We start from the raw sequence: 17,262 nt of genomic DNA, 5'->3' as shown, positions 1-17,262 counted from the left end.
GAGCATGAAGTGGCTAAGAAAGCTGTGCAAGAGCCTCTACTAGGAAGCATCCCAGTCAGGGCCCAAACCCAGGTAGTCAGGCTTGAGTCCTATTCTCACCTATGGTACCATGCTGCCTAGTTAGGATCATTGATTTTCACTATGACAAATAGCTACCAAGAATCTGTATGTAATAAAATAGTTTTATATCTAGATATATGCTTTTTGATGCAGTTGTAGCAAAGACTCCCATACTCGAAATAACACAGGCTTTCTCTTGCTTCAGTTTGTATAACTGCATATTAAGAAAGATGCTGTAATTTGCAACACAGCTGAGCCATTGGGTGAATTTCTTCCCTTCCTAGCTGTCAGGCAGTCATAATAACTAGAGGAAAAAATATACTAAGCCTCTGCATGGTGTGCTTGGTTATCTCCTTAACCCCATGAAACACTCCTGGTATTCAAATCTCTTGAAATTTGGCTGGCCCTGCAATTTTATTAACCAGTAGAATATGGCAAAAGTGATGTGGAGCCTGTTCCAGGCCTAAGTCTTGAAAGGGCTGGTAACTTCTAACTTTTGCTCTAGGGAGTCCTGAGTTGTTCTGTGAGAAATTGAAAACCATGCTGTTGAGACTACATGCAGAGGTCAGGTGAAGGATGGAGAGGCTAGGCACAGTGGAGCACACCTATAATTCCAGCAACTGGAGAGGCTGAGGCAGCAAGACTGCAAGTTCTAGGCCCTAAGCAACTTAGTGAGACCTTGTCTCAAAATAAAAAATAAAATGGGTGGGGGAATGGCAGTGGTAAAGCACCACTGGGTTCAATCCCCAGAACCCCCCACATAAAAAAAGAGGGGGTGAGGAGGCCAAGCTGAGATAATCTGCCAGGTGATTGCACAAGTGATTTCAGGCAAGACCAACAGAAAAATCACCCAGCTAAACTACACTAAAGTAAGGGCTGGGGATATAGCTCAGTTGGTAGAGTGCTTCCCTTACATGTATAAGGCCGTAGGTTCAATCTCCAGCACCACACACACACAAAAAAAAAAAAAGCGGGGGGGGGGGGGCGGAATTTACTAAAATAAATGGTTGTTTCAAGCCACTGAGTTCTGGGATCATTATATAACAATAGATAGCTGGAATACTAGGCATTTTCACCTTTTATTATATTCTTTATTTTATTTGCAATACTGGAGATGAACCCAGAACCTTGCACATGCAAGGCAAGCCCTATACCACTGAGCTACATTTCCAATCCTTTTTTTTTCCATCTTGAAAGAGGGTCTCACTGAGTTTTCCACGTTGGCCTTGAACTTGTGGCTCTCCCACCTCAGTCTCCTGAGAAGCTGGGCTTATGGGCATGCACCACCATGCCAGGTTCCTTTGCCTTCTACTAATACATTCATTTCAAGTATTTTTTGAATCCTACTGTGTGCCAATTCTAGGAACTGGACATAGCACTGGAAATTAACAATTAAATAAGTAAGCATTTGAGTCTATGAGTCAATATAGCCAGAGAAAGAGTAATTGGTGGGAATGGCTGTTTTAGATGGTGAGGTCAAGGAGGACCTGTCTAAGGAGGTTATTTTCAATATGCATGAATAGAGAAAGCTACTATGTAAAGATCAGAGGGGAGCACTTTTCAAATAGAAGGGACCAGTGAAGAGGCCCTGAGGTGGGAGGAGCTTGGCATGTTTGAAAAGCAGAAGGCCAAGGGCTAGAACACAGTAAGTAGCAAGGAGAGAGGTGAGGAGATGTGGTCAAAGAGCAGGCAGCGACTAGATCATGCTTGTCCCAGGGTGGACTTTGGTTTTATTGGGAAACCATTGTAGGGGAGGGATCTACTCTAATGTGAGCTCTCAGAAAATAGTTCTAGAGGCTGTTTGGAACAAAAACAGTAGGAGTTCCAGGGTGGGATCAGGGAAACTGTTTAGGGAACTCTTGCAATAGTCTAGGTAGTAAGTAAATGGTTCAGATCAGGGAAGTGGTTCTCAAAACGTGGTCTCCCCAGATTGGTGGTTCCTCAAAAATGTAAAAGTGGACTTGCCACATGACCCAGCATTTCTGCTCCTAGATATGTACCCAAGAGAACTGAAAACATGTTCTTACAAAACTTGTATCCCATTCTACATAGCAACATTACTGATAATAGCCCCAAAGTAAAAACAACCTAAAAGTCCAGCAATTGATGAACACACAAATGAAAGGTGGTATATTCGTACTCATATAAAGGAATATTATTTGTCTATAAAAAGAAATACATGCTATGGCATAGATGAACTTTGAAAATATTAAGTAAAAGAACCCAGACAGAAAAGAACACATATTGTATGATCTAATTTATATAAATTGGCCTGAATAGTCAAATGAGTGGAAATAGAAAGTAGATTAGTAGATGGTGGGAGAGGGAATGGGTAGCAACTAATGGAGTGATGAAAACGTTCTAGAATTAGACAATGATGATTGTTGCACAACTTTGTGAATATACTAAAATCCACTAAATTGTATATTTTAGAAAGGTTAAAATAAATGAATTATATCTCAATTAAAAATATGTTTAGTTTGTTTTTTTTTTAAGAGAGAGGTGAGAGAGAGAGACAGAGAGAGAGAATTTTTAATATTTATTTTTTAGTTTTCGGCTGACACAACATCTTTCTTTGTATGTGGTGCTGAGGATCGAACCCTGGCAACACGCATGCCAGGCAAGCATGCTACCACTTGAGCCACATCCCCAGCCCCCCCCCCAAAAAAAAAAGATGTTTAGGGGCTGGGGTTGTGGCTCAGAGGTAGAGCGCTTGCCTAGCATGTGTGAGGCACTGGGTTTGATCCTCAGCACCCATAAGAATAAATAAGCTATTGTGTGCACTTACAACTAAAAAATAAATGTTTAAAAAATATGTTTAAAATTGTGCTCTGGGGATTCTTGAGACACACAAGTGGGTCTGCAAGATCAAAACTGTTTTCATAATAACACTGAGATATTATTTGCCTTTTTTGTTCTTTCATGAATATACAGTAGAGTTTTCTAGTGGCTTCATGACATGTGATATTGTGACAGATTATAAATATAGAAATAGATATATGAAATCCAGCTTTTTAATTAAATTGTCACTAAAGAGGTTAGAAAAAAATAGTAAATCAGTGCCACCATTTTATTTTATTTTGGTACTGGGAATTGAACCCACAGTTGTTGAGCCACTGAACCTGTCAACCCCCCTCTTTTAAAAAAAATTTAAGGGCTGGGGATGTGGCTCAAGCGGTAGCGCGCTCGCCTGGCATGCGTGTGGCCTGGGTTCGATCCTCAGCACCACATACCAACAAAGATGTTGTGTCCGCCGAGAACTAAAAAATAAATATTAAAAATTCTCTCTCTCTCTCTCCCCTCTCTCACTCTCTCTAAAAAAAAAAAAAAAAAAAAGAAAAAAAATTTAAGCTTCTTTTTATACCTTTATTTATTTATTTATTTATTTATTTTTTATGTGGTGCTGAGGATCAAACCCAGGGCCTCAAAAGTGCTAGGCAAACGCTCTACCTCAGAGTCACAACCCCAGCCTCCCTCAACCCTTTTTGTTTTTTATTTTGAGCCAGGGTCTACTAAGTTGCTTTGAGACTCATTAATTTGCCAAGGCTGGCCTCAAACTTGCAATCTCCTGTCTCAGTCTCTGGAACTTCTGGGGTTACAGGCATGTGCCACCACCCCCAGCGCTATATATATATATATATATATATATATTTTGTTGTTTTTTTTTTCCTTTTCTTTTTTTTTTCCTTTTTAATATTTATTTTTCAGTTTTCGGCAGACATATCTTTGTTTGTATGTGGTGCTGAGGATCGAACCCGGGCCGCACGCATGCCAGGCGAGCGCGCTACTGCTTGAGCCACATCCCCAGCCCTGTTTTTAATTTTTAATATTGTTTTTAAAGTGTGCTGGAGATCAAACCTGGGCCTTGCACATGCTAGTCAAGTACTCCACCACTGAGCTACACCCAGTGCCAACTCTTTCTAATTTTATATCTAATATAGTAAATTTACTTCAGCTTTTTTGAGTCTTGTTTATTTATGCATAGAGAAGTGGATATCAGTTTCTTGAATACTCTTGAATTAAGTTTGCATTTCTACTAGTTTGAGCCACATCCCCAGCCCTGTTTTTTTCTTTTTTTTTCAATACCACTATTTTAACTTTTTAAAAACTATGGCTGGACTGGAGTTGTGACTCAGAGGTAGAGTGCTTGCCTAGCATGTGTGAGGCACTGGGTTCGATCCTCAGCACCACATAAAATAAAAAATAAAGATATTGTGTCCACCTATAACTGAAAAACAAATATTTTAGAAAAACTATGGCCACTTTTCAAGAGATATATGATTTATGTTAACCTGCTATAGACATTATTTTAGTGAATAAACAAGTACTTTAAATTTGTCTCTGCTCTAATTTCTAATATTAATGTAAATATTAGTATAACCCACATAAACAAAGGTTTCTGAAGTTTGCAATGGTTTCCAAGACTGTAAAGGAATCCTGAGATTGATAAACTAGGGTGTGGCAATGGAGCTAATACAAAGTGGCTGGGTTTAACATATATTTAGAATATACTGGAAAACTACATTCTATTTGTTTATTTGATAGTAAGGATTAAACCAGCATGATCTTTCAGTGAGGTGCCTCCTTAGCCTTAGCCCCCCTCCTTTTTTTTTTTTTTTTTTTTTTTTTTTTGGAGACAGTGTCTCCCTAAATTTCCCAGACTGGCCTTCAACCCAGGATTTTCCTGCCTCAGTCTCCTGAGTAGCTGGGATTACTGACATGTGCTACATTACCCAGTGGGGCCTATATTCCTAAAAGAAAAGAATCAAGTAGTAGATTCATTCTTGAGGGAAAATAAAAAATGACTTTTGGATTGGGGCCTCAGCAAATGTGACTTGTGGTCCCATGACCTGAAATGGGAAGAACTGTCAGAAGAGCAGGTTTGAGAGAGAAAAATCAAGAGTTCTCCATGTGGGCTATTTAGACATTGGGACATTAAAGAAGTATCTCATTCAACCCTCCCACCAATCTGATGAGGTGGGTATTATTATCATCATCTTCATTTTACCCACGAAGACACTGGAACAACAGTGGAGACGGAGCCTTGATCTGAACCACGCCTGACTCTGGAGTCCCCTTTCAGCCCAATGCCTCAATTACATTCACCTAAACTTCCAAATGAGAGAAAACAACAAAGGAATTTAGGAAAAGTGGTCCTTAACGTTATGTTATGTAACAACCATTTTGGTACTCGGTAGAGGCTGCAGTTTCCACATGTTCACAGCAATTGTCTATGTGACAGCAGGCTAGCAAACCCAAGAAGACCAGGCATTGCCCTCTCGGGGACCAGCAGGGTTGTCAACTGGAGCCCAGGACTGCTCAGATCCAGACCAGAGAAGTAAAGGAACAACAGCTAGAAGAGAGGGCAATAGCTAGTTACCAGACTTTTTAGATGACAGCTATTATTTTAATAATGAGTTCACCCATAGCAGTGCAAACCATTTGAAAGCCAGTTGTGGCTTTTTTTTTTTTTTTCAGAGAGAGAGAGAGAGAGAGAGAGAGAATTTTAATATTTATTTTTTCTTAGTTTTCGGCAGACAACATCTTTGTTTGTATGTGGTGCTGAGGATCGAACCCGGGCCACATGCATGCCAGGCAAGCGCGCTACCGCTTGAGCCACATCCCCAGCCCCCAGTTGTGGCTTTAACAAAGAGGTCAAAATATTGCTCCTTCTATTCTAGATTTAGAGAAGTTATTTCTTTTTCTTTTTCTCTCTTTAATTGATACCTTAAAACTGCACATATGCGTGAGGTACTATATGATGGTTTGATACGTGCATACATTATATAATGTTCAATGGGGTAAGCCTATCTATTTTTTCATGTATCATTTCTTTGCTGTTAGGCAAATTATTTTCTTTTTTTTTTTTTTTTTTTAAAGAGAGAGATTGAGTGAGAGAGAGAGGGGGGAGAGAGAGAATTTTTTAATATTTATTTTTCAGTTCTGGGTGGACCCAACATCTTTGTTTGTGGTGCTGAGGATCGAACCCTGGGCTACCGCTTGAGCCACATCCCCAGCCCCGGCAAGTTATTTTCAAAAACAGAGAAGGTGGTTTCAGTTTTGCTATTTCTTATCCTGCAATCATCTTGCTCCATTTCTAGTCTCTGGATAAAATCAACTAACCAACCTATCAAACATAGGAACATGAGTTATAAGATGCACAAGCATTCATTTTAATGTAATTTCAAGACAACAAAACGATTCAAGTATTACATGGGAATAATTAAACCCCCAAATTCAGATTCCTGTGGAGTTTTTGTGTTTGTTCTTGTTTTTTCGTTTTTTGGTACCTGGGATTGGGGGGAGCTTTACCAAGGAGCTACATCCCCAGTACCTTGCTTTATTTTTTTATTTTGAGACAGGGTCTCACTGAGTTGTAGAGGCTACCCTTAAATTTGTGATCCTCCTGCCTCAGTTTTCTGAGTCACTGGGATTACAGGAATATGTCACCATATGTGGCAAGGTGTTTATTTTTTGTAGGTGTGTTGCTGTCATTATGATTATATTTTGAAAAATTCTTGATCTGTTAGAGGTACACACTATAGTGTTTTTTAGCAAAATGATCTGATATGATATGAACAATATTAGGTGTTTTGTTGTTGTTTTGTTTTCCCCCCTTTTTGTTTTATTTTTGTGTGTGTCATTAGGGATCAAACCCAGGGCCTCACTCATACTAGCAAGCACTCTATCATTAAGCTACACGCCCAGCCCACACTGTTGATTTTAAATAATATATTGTGGAAGGGGTGGCAACTGTGGATGTAAATGAAAGAGATTGGTCATATGTTGACAAATGTATCTAAGTAATAGGAATGTGGGGGCTCATTATTCTATTCTTTCAACTTTGTGTATGTTTGGAAATTTCCATAATAAAAAGCTTAAGAAAATAGTTCAATATTTAGCCCATGTTTGGAGCTTAAGGCTGCTATTCAAAACCAGACACACAGATTGCAAATTGTTTTATATATTTCACTTGCTTTAGGGTGGCTTTTTTAGAAAGGATTTTGTCAAATTGTATATTTCAAGATGAATATGAAAAATAGTGTGTATTTAACTAAAACCTCCTTTATCGAGCTTCTGGGAACCTCCTCTACACTCCCAATCATGGCAATGAAGAGAAAATAATTCCCCTTCATTTGGCCTCAGTACCCAACTGCTGTCACATTAATTGCTACCTTTGTATAGTTACTGCCTGTCTGCGGCCAGTGATAACATTTTAAAATACATTATAAGACAGACAATGTTTTAGTGTCTAAATTCAGATATTAACTTAGCAAGCTTTCCACTTTCCAGTAACATTTTTAAGCTTAAAATTTTGAATTCTTTTATTGACTTAGTTCTTTATTATAATGTGACCATATGTTGCCACACAGGAGGCTCCAGAACTCACATTTTACTAACAATGTTGAAAAGGTAGCTCCACAATATTTTTAAATTCCTAGCTAGAAATTCTATCCTATGGGTCCCTCACTAAGATATGCCTAATTCTTTTCACTTGCAATTAAAATTACAAAATGGATTTAGTTTATAAATAGCTCATGGATTTATAGAAAGGGAACTTATTAAAAGATTTAAATAGGTATTCTAGGCTTGAATTTCATGTTCTTAACTTAAAATTTGAAACCATGTATGTCTGAGAGTTGCCTACAAATTCTCTCTCTCTCTCTCTCTCTCTCTCTCTCTCTCAGATGGGGTTACTGGGGATTGAACACAGAGCCTCAAGCATACTAGGCAAATGCTCTACCACCTAGCTATCCCCCAGTCCTTCCTTTACTCATTTTTATTTAATTTATTTTATTTCATTTTATTTTTGGTATTGGAGATTGAGTCCAGGGCCTACCACATGTAGGCCAGTGTCCTACCACTGAGCTCCATCCCCAGACCTTTTTATTTTATTATTATTATTTATTTATTTATTTGGTACCAGAGATTGAACCACTGAGCCACATTCCCAGACCTTTTTATGTTTCTATTTTGAGACAGGGTCTAGCTAAGTTGTTTAGGGCCTCACTAAGTTGCTGAGGTTGGCTTTGAACTTGCAATTCTTCTGCTTCAGGCTCCCATGCAGCTTGGATTACAGGCATGTGCCATTGTGCCAGTCTAGTTTTTTATTTTGAGAGAGCATCTTACTAAGGTGCCCAGGTTGCCCTTGAACCTGATAATCCTCCTGTCCCAGCCCCCTGGCCCTGTAGCTTGAATTACAGGTATGTGCCAAAATCTTTACTCATTTTTTAAAGGCTGCAATAAACTATTCTTTTTAAAAATCTACTTGATAACATATATATTCAAATTTAATCATAAAGAGGCCTATATTTAATTATATTTGTTGAAGCTAAGGAAATCAAGCAAAGATGTGTGAAATGTATTCAACTTCACTCGATCTTCTCAACCTGGTACTTCTGGAAGAAAAAAAAATTAAAATGTATAATTTGAATTATAATCTACCTTTGAAAATAATATTTCATGTTTGAAAAAATAGCTGTTGCCCCCATTTCAAGACCTAACACTCCAATTTAAATGAAGACTACATTTTTGCATAGGGTTACTTATTTACAAATTAATCTCTTTGAGGCCCTTGGTGTTTTACAAGCTTAGATGGTCAACAATTATGTGAAGTGATAAAACATTTGCTTATAATTTAAGGACAGAGAAGCTAAATTCAGGGAGGTGAAGTCATTTTATCCATTTCAAACCTTGACAAAGTGGGAGTATAGATCTAACGGGGTTGATTCATGCTCCTGACTCTTCAGTGCTAGATAATGCTCTCTCCTACTTTTAGTTAATAACATGCGTATCCAAAATTAGGCCTCTTATGTTGCCTTGGATTTTGTTACTTTAAATAGTCATCGACCAGATTATAATTTTTACTTGTTTGAAGATTGTTGGAATGTGATATTAATTTTTTTTCCTTCCCCCCAAAAATCACAATGGGCAAGCTGGAAGTAAGAAACAATTATTCGGGATGGTACAATTAAATTGGCTTTTCTCCCAGCATCTTTCTCGCTACCTTTAATTATTGTTTGAGTCTGAAATTAAAGTTATTGTTTGAGCCTGAAGTTTAAGGAAATTGTCATAGGAAAAGAATTCTTGAGAGAAAAAGAGAGAGAGAGAAGTTTATAGTTTTCTTGAAACAGAATAAGATACTTTCCAGATAGGAAAGGTAGCAGAATACAACTACTTATAGGGCATTATGTAAAATTGTGGATGTGTAACTGACGTGATTCTGCAATCTGCATTTGGGGTAAAATTGGGGGTTCATAACCCACTTCAATCTAATGTATGAAATATGATATGTCAAGAGCTTTGTAATGTTGTGAACAACCAATAAAAAAAAAAGGTACTTTCCAAAATGTTTTTAAAAACCTATTATATAAACTAAAATTGCTCCCTAGATAAGGGAGCCTGTGGAGGGGGCTATAAGCTTGGAGGAGGATGGCTTGCTTAGAAGTTAGTTCAGGCAAATAAACGTTCTGAGATTTCTCTCTTAAGATTTCAAGCCTAATTCAATGATAGGATTGTGGCTAAATTGCTAAGTTTAAAATAATTGCCTCATGAATAGTCATATTGATTATGACTGGAAAGCACAGAGGATCTGCTTTCTATTTTTAGTTCAGATCCACGCTCTTTGTTGAGAAAGCCGAGAGATGCATTTAGTCAATCAATTTTCTGAAAGTGTAAACTGTGTGGAGTGTGGAAGTGAGGGAAAAGAAAACAGTTCTCAAGTCCCAGAAGCTCTCAACGCTCAGTTGTGAAGAAAGAATTGATGCCATGGTCTGAATCTTTGTTGTCTCAAATTCATGTGTTGCAATCCTAACACCCCTCCCCACCAGGTAATAGTATTTAAGAGGTAAGTTCTTGAGAGGTGATTAATTAGGTCACGAGGGAGGAAGCCTTCAAAATGGATTAGTGCCCTTATAAAAAATGTTCCAGGGCTGGGTTGTAGCTCGGTGGTAGAGCACTTGCCTAGCACATGTGAGGCACTGAGTTCAATCCTTAGCACCACATAAAATAAATAATCAAACAAACAAATTAGACTAAATAAAGTTAAAAAAAATAAGGCTTCAGAGAACTAGCTCATCCCTTCCCCCATGTGAGGACACAGCAAGAAGGCATGGTCTGAGAACCAAAAAACAGCCTCACCAGATACTGAATCTTCCTGTGCCTAGATCTTAGACTTTCCAGCCAAGACTGAGAATTAAATTTCTGTAGTTTACAAGCTATCCAGTTTATGGTTTTGTGTTAGAACAGACTACAGCAATTAATATACCTGAAATAATTAATAATGCAGTACTAAACTGTGTGGGACTAATTACAAATGCCTCTGAATTTGTAATAGGAAAAAATTGATGAGTAAGATAATGTTTTTCTTTTTATTCTCTTTGTCTTTTTGCAGTTCTGAGGATTGAACCCAGGGGTGCATTAACACTAAGCTACATCCCCAGCCCCAGCCCCAGCTAGGAGTAGTCTTAGCAACTTAGTGAAACCCTGTTTCAAAGTAAAAAATAAAAAGGTCTCAGTAAAGCATCCCTGGGTTCAATCCCCAGTACAAAAAAAAAAAAAAGAAAGAAAGAAAGAAAGAGAAAATGAAAATAAAAAAATAGAAATGTTGAATAATGAATGAATTTTCAAGCATGCAAGTGTGAATGTATATGCATATGTGAATGTATGTATAGTCATTTGAAATAGTCCCAAGAGTAAGTCATTATCATAGTTACAAGTTTGGGTTATTTATGAGAATAGCCATGATTTACAGAGTTTATCAGCTTTTCTCACAGAAAAACATATATGCATTCTTAAAAAAGAGAGGTTTGGAATTATAATAAGCAATAGATTCCTGTTCCAAATTTTTAGCAATATGGAATATGAAAAATAAAACATGGAAGACTTTCAGATGCCTTTATGCACAAGCATATGTATACAATTTATTTTTAGCACAAAAACATAAGATCATATTAAACATTTTTCTTGATTTCTTCTTCTTTTTTTTTTAATATTTATTTTTTTTAGTTCTTGGCGGACACAACATCTTTGTTGGTATGTGGTGCTGAGGATCGAACCCGGGCCGCACGCATGCCAGGCGAGCGCGCTACCACTTGAGCCACATCCCCAGCCCTGATTTCTTCTTCTATTCAACCACATATTTGGTAATTTTTTTTGCCCCATCAGTGCACCCTTACTCTTAGCTCTGCATCATGTAGATATATCAGACTTTTTAAACCATTTGTTATTTATAGAAATATACTTTTCAAAATGTTACTAGGGATTAAACATGGAGGTGCTCTACCACTGAGCTGCATTCTCAGTCCTTTTTACTTTTTATTTTGAGACAAGTTACCCAGACTGACTTCGAACTTGAGATTCTCCTGCTTCAGCCTCCTGAATTACTGTGATAACAGGCATGCACCACCACATCTGGCTTTGTAGGAAAGAAGCAGAATTGATGAGTCAAAAGGTATAAATAGTCTAAATTTTTTCATAAAATCTGCATTTTTATTGCTTTTCTTATATTCTTGACTTTGGTGCAGTGAGAAAGAATCAGGCCACCTCAGGAAAATACTTTGTGCAAAATACTGCCAAGATTTCTTCTTTCCTTTGATGGAGTCTTATTATGTTGCCCAAGCCTCTATTTTTTAAAAAATTTTTATTTATTTATTTATTTATTTTATAGTACAATGCATTTTGACATATTGTACACAAATGGAGAACTTCTCATTCCTCTAGCTGTACATGGTGCAGAGTCACACCAGTAGTGTAATCATACATGTATATATGGTAATAATGTCTGTCTCGTAGTGTAATCATACGTGTATATATGGTAATAATGTCTGTCTCATTCTACTGTCCTTCCTATCCCCACAACCTCACCCCTCCCCTCACTCCCCTCTATTCAAACCAAAGTTCCTTCATTCTTACCTATCCCCCTGCCCCACTATGGATCAGCATCCGCTTATCAGAGAAAACCTTTGACTTTTGGTTTTGGGGGCTTGGCTTATTTCACTTAGCATGATATTCTCCAGTTCCATCCATTTACCTGCAAATGCCATAATTTCATTCTTCTTAAGGCTGAGTAATATTCCATTGTGTATATGTACACATTTTTTAATCCATTCATCTGTTGAAGGGCATCTAGGTTGGTTCCACTGTTTAGCTATTGTGAATTGAGCTGCTGTAAACATTGATATGGCTGTGTCCCTGTGGTATGGTGATTTCAAGTCCTTTTGGTATAAACCAAGAAGTGAGATAGCTGGGTCAAATGGTGGATCCGGGCCTGTTTTAAGGGGTCTTCCTGCCTCAACCTCCTAGGTAGCTGGGACTACAGGCATGTGCTCTTCCCTATCTTATGGGCCCTGATTCCCAGGGGGGAGCCTACCATACTTGCCTGAAGTTCTAGAGGCATAGCATGGTCATGTCTTTAGCATACAGAATAATATTTCTTTTCTTATATTTAAAATATGTGGTTTATTTATTTATTTGTTTCTGTAAGCAACAAATTACCACCAGCTTTGTGGTTTAAAGAACAGAAATTTGGGGGTCTGCTGTTGTAGTTCAGTGGTAGAGCATTTTCCTAGCATGAGTGAGGCATGGGTTTGATCCTTAGCACCACATAAAAATAAATATATGGACTGGGGCTATAGCTTAATGGTAGCATGCTTGACTAGCGAGTGTGAGGCACTGGGTTTGATTCCCAGCACTGCTTATAAATAAATAAAGGCCTACCAACAACTAAAAATATATTTTAAAAATAAACTAAATAGGGCTGGGGATGTGGCTCAAGCGGTGGCGCGCTCGCCTGGCATGTGTGTGGACCGGGTTCGATCCTTAGCACCACATACAAACAAAGATGTTGTGTTCGCCGAAAACTAAAAAATAAATATTAAAATTCTCTCTCTCCCTCTCTCTCTCTAAAAATAAATAAATAAACAAACAAACAAAATAAAAGATACTGTGTCCATGTATAACTAAAATTTAAAAAAATAAACTAAATAAAGGTATTATATCCATCTACAATTTTAAAAATTAAAAAAAAAAAAGAACAGAAATTTATTTTCTCATAGTTCTGGAGGCTAGAATGCCGGAGTCAAGGGGCCGGCAAAGTCGGTTCCTTCTGAAGGTGGGAAGAAGGATGCATCTGTCTCTCTTCCTAGAGTCTGACGTCTATAGGCCACTGGCATTTCTTGACTTGTAGCAACATCACTCCAGTCTCTGCCTTTGTCTTCAGATGATCTTTCTCTCTGTGTGCCTGTCTCAGATTTTCCTTTCCTTTTCTTATAAGGACACCAGTGACTGAATTTACAGCCTACCTTAAATCCAGAGTATCTAATCTTTTGATCCTTAATTACATCTGAAGAAACTCTATTTTCAAATAAGGTCACATTTGCAAGCACCAGGGAATAGGATTTGAACACTTTTTTTGTGGGGGAACACAACTAAATCCACTATACTCTCTTGATTTAAATGGAGAATGTGTGACTCCTTCATAAATTTCCTGAGGCTGACTAATTTCCCAGACTTCTAAATGCTACCTATATTGGGGTCCTTCCTTCTGTCACTTTTAGCAGCAACAAAATCTCACGAGCCCTTTGGTTGACACCATTTAGACATTGTGGTTCACTTTGGATGCCAAGTTTGACTGCTACACTCAGTCTCTGCTGTTAGTACCAGCAGAGGCCCAGAGAGGTTCCCCCTCCTCCCCCAGTATTCATCACTCATCAAGTGGGTCCTGGGTGAGGTGTGGCATATCTCTATTAGCCCTTTCTAGTTATAATTGGTCATACCCTGCTGTATTCTGAGGTGCTACCTCCAAAACACTGCTCCTCTTGGACTATTCATTAGTAATTTCAAATATTTATAACATCTATACACTGATTTTCATATCTTATACCTTCTGTTAAAAGTTATATATGAGATATTGTATGTTAAAATATTTAGCTTATGGGGCTGAGGCTCAGCGGTAGAGTGCTCACCTGGCTGGGTTCGATCCTCAGCACCTCATAAAAATAAATAAATAAATAAAATAAAGATATTATGTACAACTACAACATATATATATATATATATATATATATATATATATATATATATATCAATGCCTGGCACTTTACACATATTGAATACTTTCTGCATCCAGACAATGGGCTTAGCACTCTATATATTATCTTCTTTGAACTTCACAACAATCTTTTTTTTAAAATACATAACTTTTTTAATATCTTTATTTTTATTTTATTTTTTTAATGTGGTGCTGAGGATTGAACCCAGGGCCTCACACGTGCGCGAGGCAAGGGCTCCACCACTGAGCCCCAGCCTCAGCCCACAACAATCCTATTTTGATCCTCTTTTTTCATATAAGGGAATTAAAGTTTGAGTGACATTAAACAAATTGTCTTATAGATACTAAAGGGAGAAGTGACATTTGAACCCAAGCAGTATGACTCTGGAGACTGTCCTTCTACCAGCATACCATACTACTTCAAAAACTGCCAGCCAAAAAAAAAAAAAAAAAATCAAAATTAAACAAGATTTTTTGAAGAATTTGAATCAATTCTTGTCAATCAACTAATATAAGTAGAAGCTTAGGAAGTGTCAAGTTTTGAAACATAGGATGCAATTAAAAGTTGATGTAAATCTTTCATTCCTTCTCCCGCTTCCTTCCTTTCCTCCCTCCCTCCTTCCTTCCTTTTTTTTTTCCTATAGTGGGGTTGAACCCAGAGGTGCTATATCATTGAGTTACATTTCCAGCCTTTTTTTTTTTTTTTCCAACAGACAAGATCTCACTGAGTTGCTCAGGCTGGCCTCAAAGTTGTGATTGACCTGCCTCAGACTCATGAGTAGCTGGGTTTAGAGGCGTGTGCCACTTTGCCTGGCTTAAAAATATATTTTTAGAGATACAATTTATCTTTATTAAAATGCCCTCATTTTAAGAGCACAATTCAATGGATTTTTACAAATGTGTGCATCTGTGAAATCACCATTACAATCAAGATGTGAATTTTTCCTATTATTCCAGAAGGTTCCTTTTGCATTCCATCTATCCCCCAACCCTCCCTGGCTCCAGGTAATCACTGATCTGCTTCCTGTTCATCCTAAAATTTTTTTATAAATAGAATAATAAAATATAGATTCTTTTGTGTCTGACATCTTTTGCTCAGCATTTTTTTTTTTTTTTTTTTTGGTATTGGAAATTGAACGTAGGGGTGCTTTACCATTGAGCTACATCCTTAGTTCTTTTTATTTTCCCCCAAGTTAGAGTCTTGTTCATTTGCTGAGGGTCTCAAAAAAGTGCTGAAGTAGTCTTGAACTTGAGGTACTCTTGCCCCAGCCTCCAAAGTCACTGGGATTGCAAGTATGTGCCATTGTGCCTAACTGCTCAGCTTGTTTTTGACAAGTCATCAGTAGCTCATTTCTCTTTACTTCTGAATAGTATTCCATGGTATAAACATGCCGATTTACCTCTCTGTTCATTTAATGTTAGACATTTGCTTATATATTAGTCAGGAGACAAAAAAAAAAAAAAAACAGTAATTGAACAGAAAAGTTTAATACAATTGTTTGCTACTAAAAGTGATTAATGGGGGCTAGGGTTGTGGCTCAGTGGTGGAGCACTTGCCTGGCACATGTGAGGCACTGAGTTTGATCTTCAGCATCAGAAAAAAATAAATAAATAAGATTAACGTTAAAAAATACTAATGACAACAAAGAATAAAAGGGGACTTTCCTTGATCTGGAAGTAATCGGTAGGCTTCGGTAAAACAGGGCTCTGAAGGAACCAATGCCCTTTTTCTCACAAGGACTTGATTCAGACCCCTTTGAAAGGTGTGGTTGACTGCCATAAGAATGTACAGCCTGCCTGTCAGTGTTGGAGAAATTTGCCAGAGGACACAGACTGGGGCTGGCCCACAGATCAGAGGCTTCCAAATGATATGGGTGACTTGGTGGCCTGTATTAGCAGGTTGAGAGTGGGAGGGGCAAGGTTTGAGACTATGGCTGGAACTTGTCAGTGAGGACTATAGAGGTGAGTGCTACCAGATGTTGGCATCTACACTGAATAAAAATGTGGGACAAGGACAAGAACCCAGATACCCTGCTGTTATCATTTTGCATCCTCAATGAGACCAAAACTAACACTGCACCAGCAGGCATAAGAGTTTCATTTAGAAGGCTGGGCTTCAGTATCAAAAGGCAGAGCAAGCCAGGCACAATGGTGCACACCTGTAATCTCAGCAGCTTGGGAGGCTGAGGCAGGAGGATTGCAAGTTCAAAGCCAGCCTCAGCAACAGTGAGGGGCTAAGCAACTCAGTGAGACTTTGACTCTAAATAAAATACAAAATAGGGCTGGGGATGTGGGTCAGTGGTTGAGTGTCCATGAGTTCAATCTCTGGTACCAAGATAAATAAATAAATAAATAAATAAGCAGAGCAAAGAAGAATAGATCCAAAAATCCAATTGATTATAAATTAATTACTAACAAGTTATTTCTAGTTCAGGACTGTTATAAGTAAAACTCTTATGAACTTACATGGGAAAGAGTCTTTTGTGGTCGTATATTTCCATTTCTCTTGGGAAATAAATAGTAATAAAATTTGCTAGGACATATAGTACGTGTTTAACAAAACCACCAAACCATACATACATCTTTTTAAAAAAATTTTATTTTTAGTTGTAGTTGGACACAATGTCTTTATTTTATTTATTTTTATGTGATGGTGAGGACTGAACCCAGTGCCTCGCACGTGCTAGGCAAGTGCTCTACTGCTGAGCCACAACTTCAGCCCAAATCTTTTTTTTTTGGGGGGGGGGATGGTGCTGGGGATTGAATTTAGGGCCTTATGAATTCTGGCAAGCACTCTAGCAACTGAACTATATCTCCAACCCTCCCTGTGACCACAACACTTGGAGCAACCAAAAGATCTTTATTGCAGCAGTGCAACAAAGAGAAAGGAAAGAAGGAGAGAGAGAGAGAGAGAGAGAGAGAGAGAGAGAGAGAGAGAGAGGAGAGGATAGATGAAGAGGGAGAGAGCAAGAGCAAGAGAGAGACAGAGAGCACACGCAAGAAAGACAAAGCAAGAGAGAGAGAGCAAGGGGGGGGGGGCCTGGCAGGAGGGAGTTTTTATAGCCCAAATCTAATGGGGCCTCTGGGTCTGCAAGCTGCCTTGTTGGCCCAATGGGGGGTTACGTATTCAGCCTTGAGCGGGGTTGAATGTT

Source organism: Spermophilus citellus (genome assembly GCF_964194105.1).
Source record: "Spermophilus citellus genome assembly, chromosome: 10".
Taxonomy (NCBI): Eukaryota; Metazoa; Chordata; class Mammalia; order Rodentia; family Sciuridae; genus Spermophilus; species Spermophilus citellus.
Note: the sequence above shows the minus strand (reverse complement) of the source record.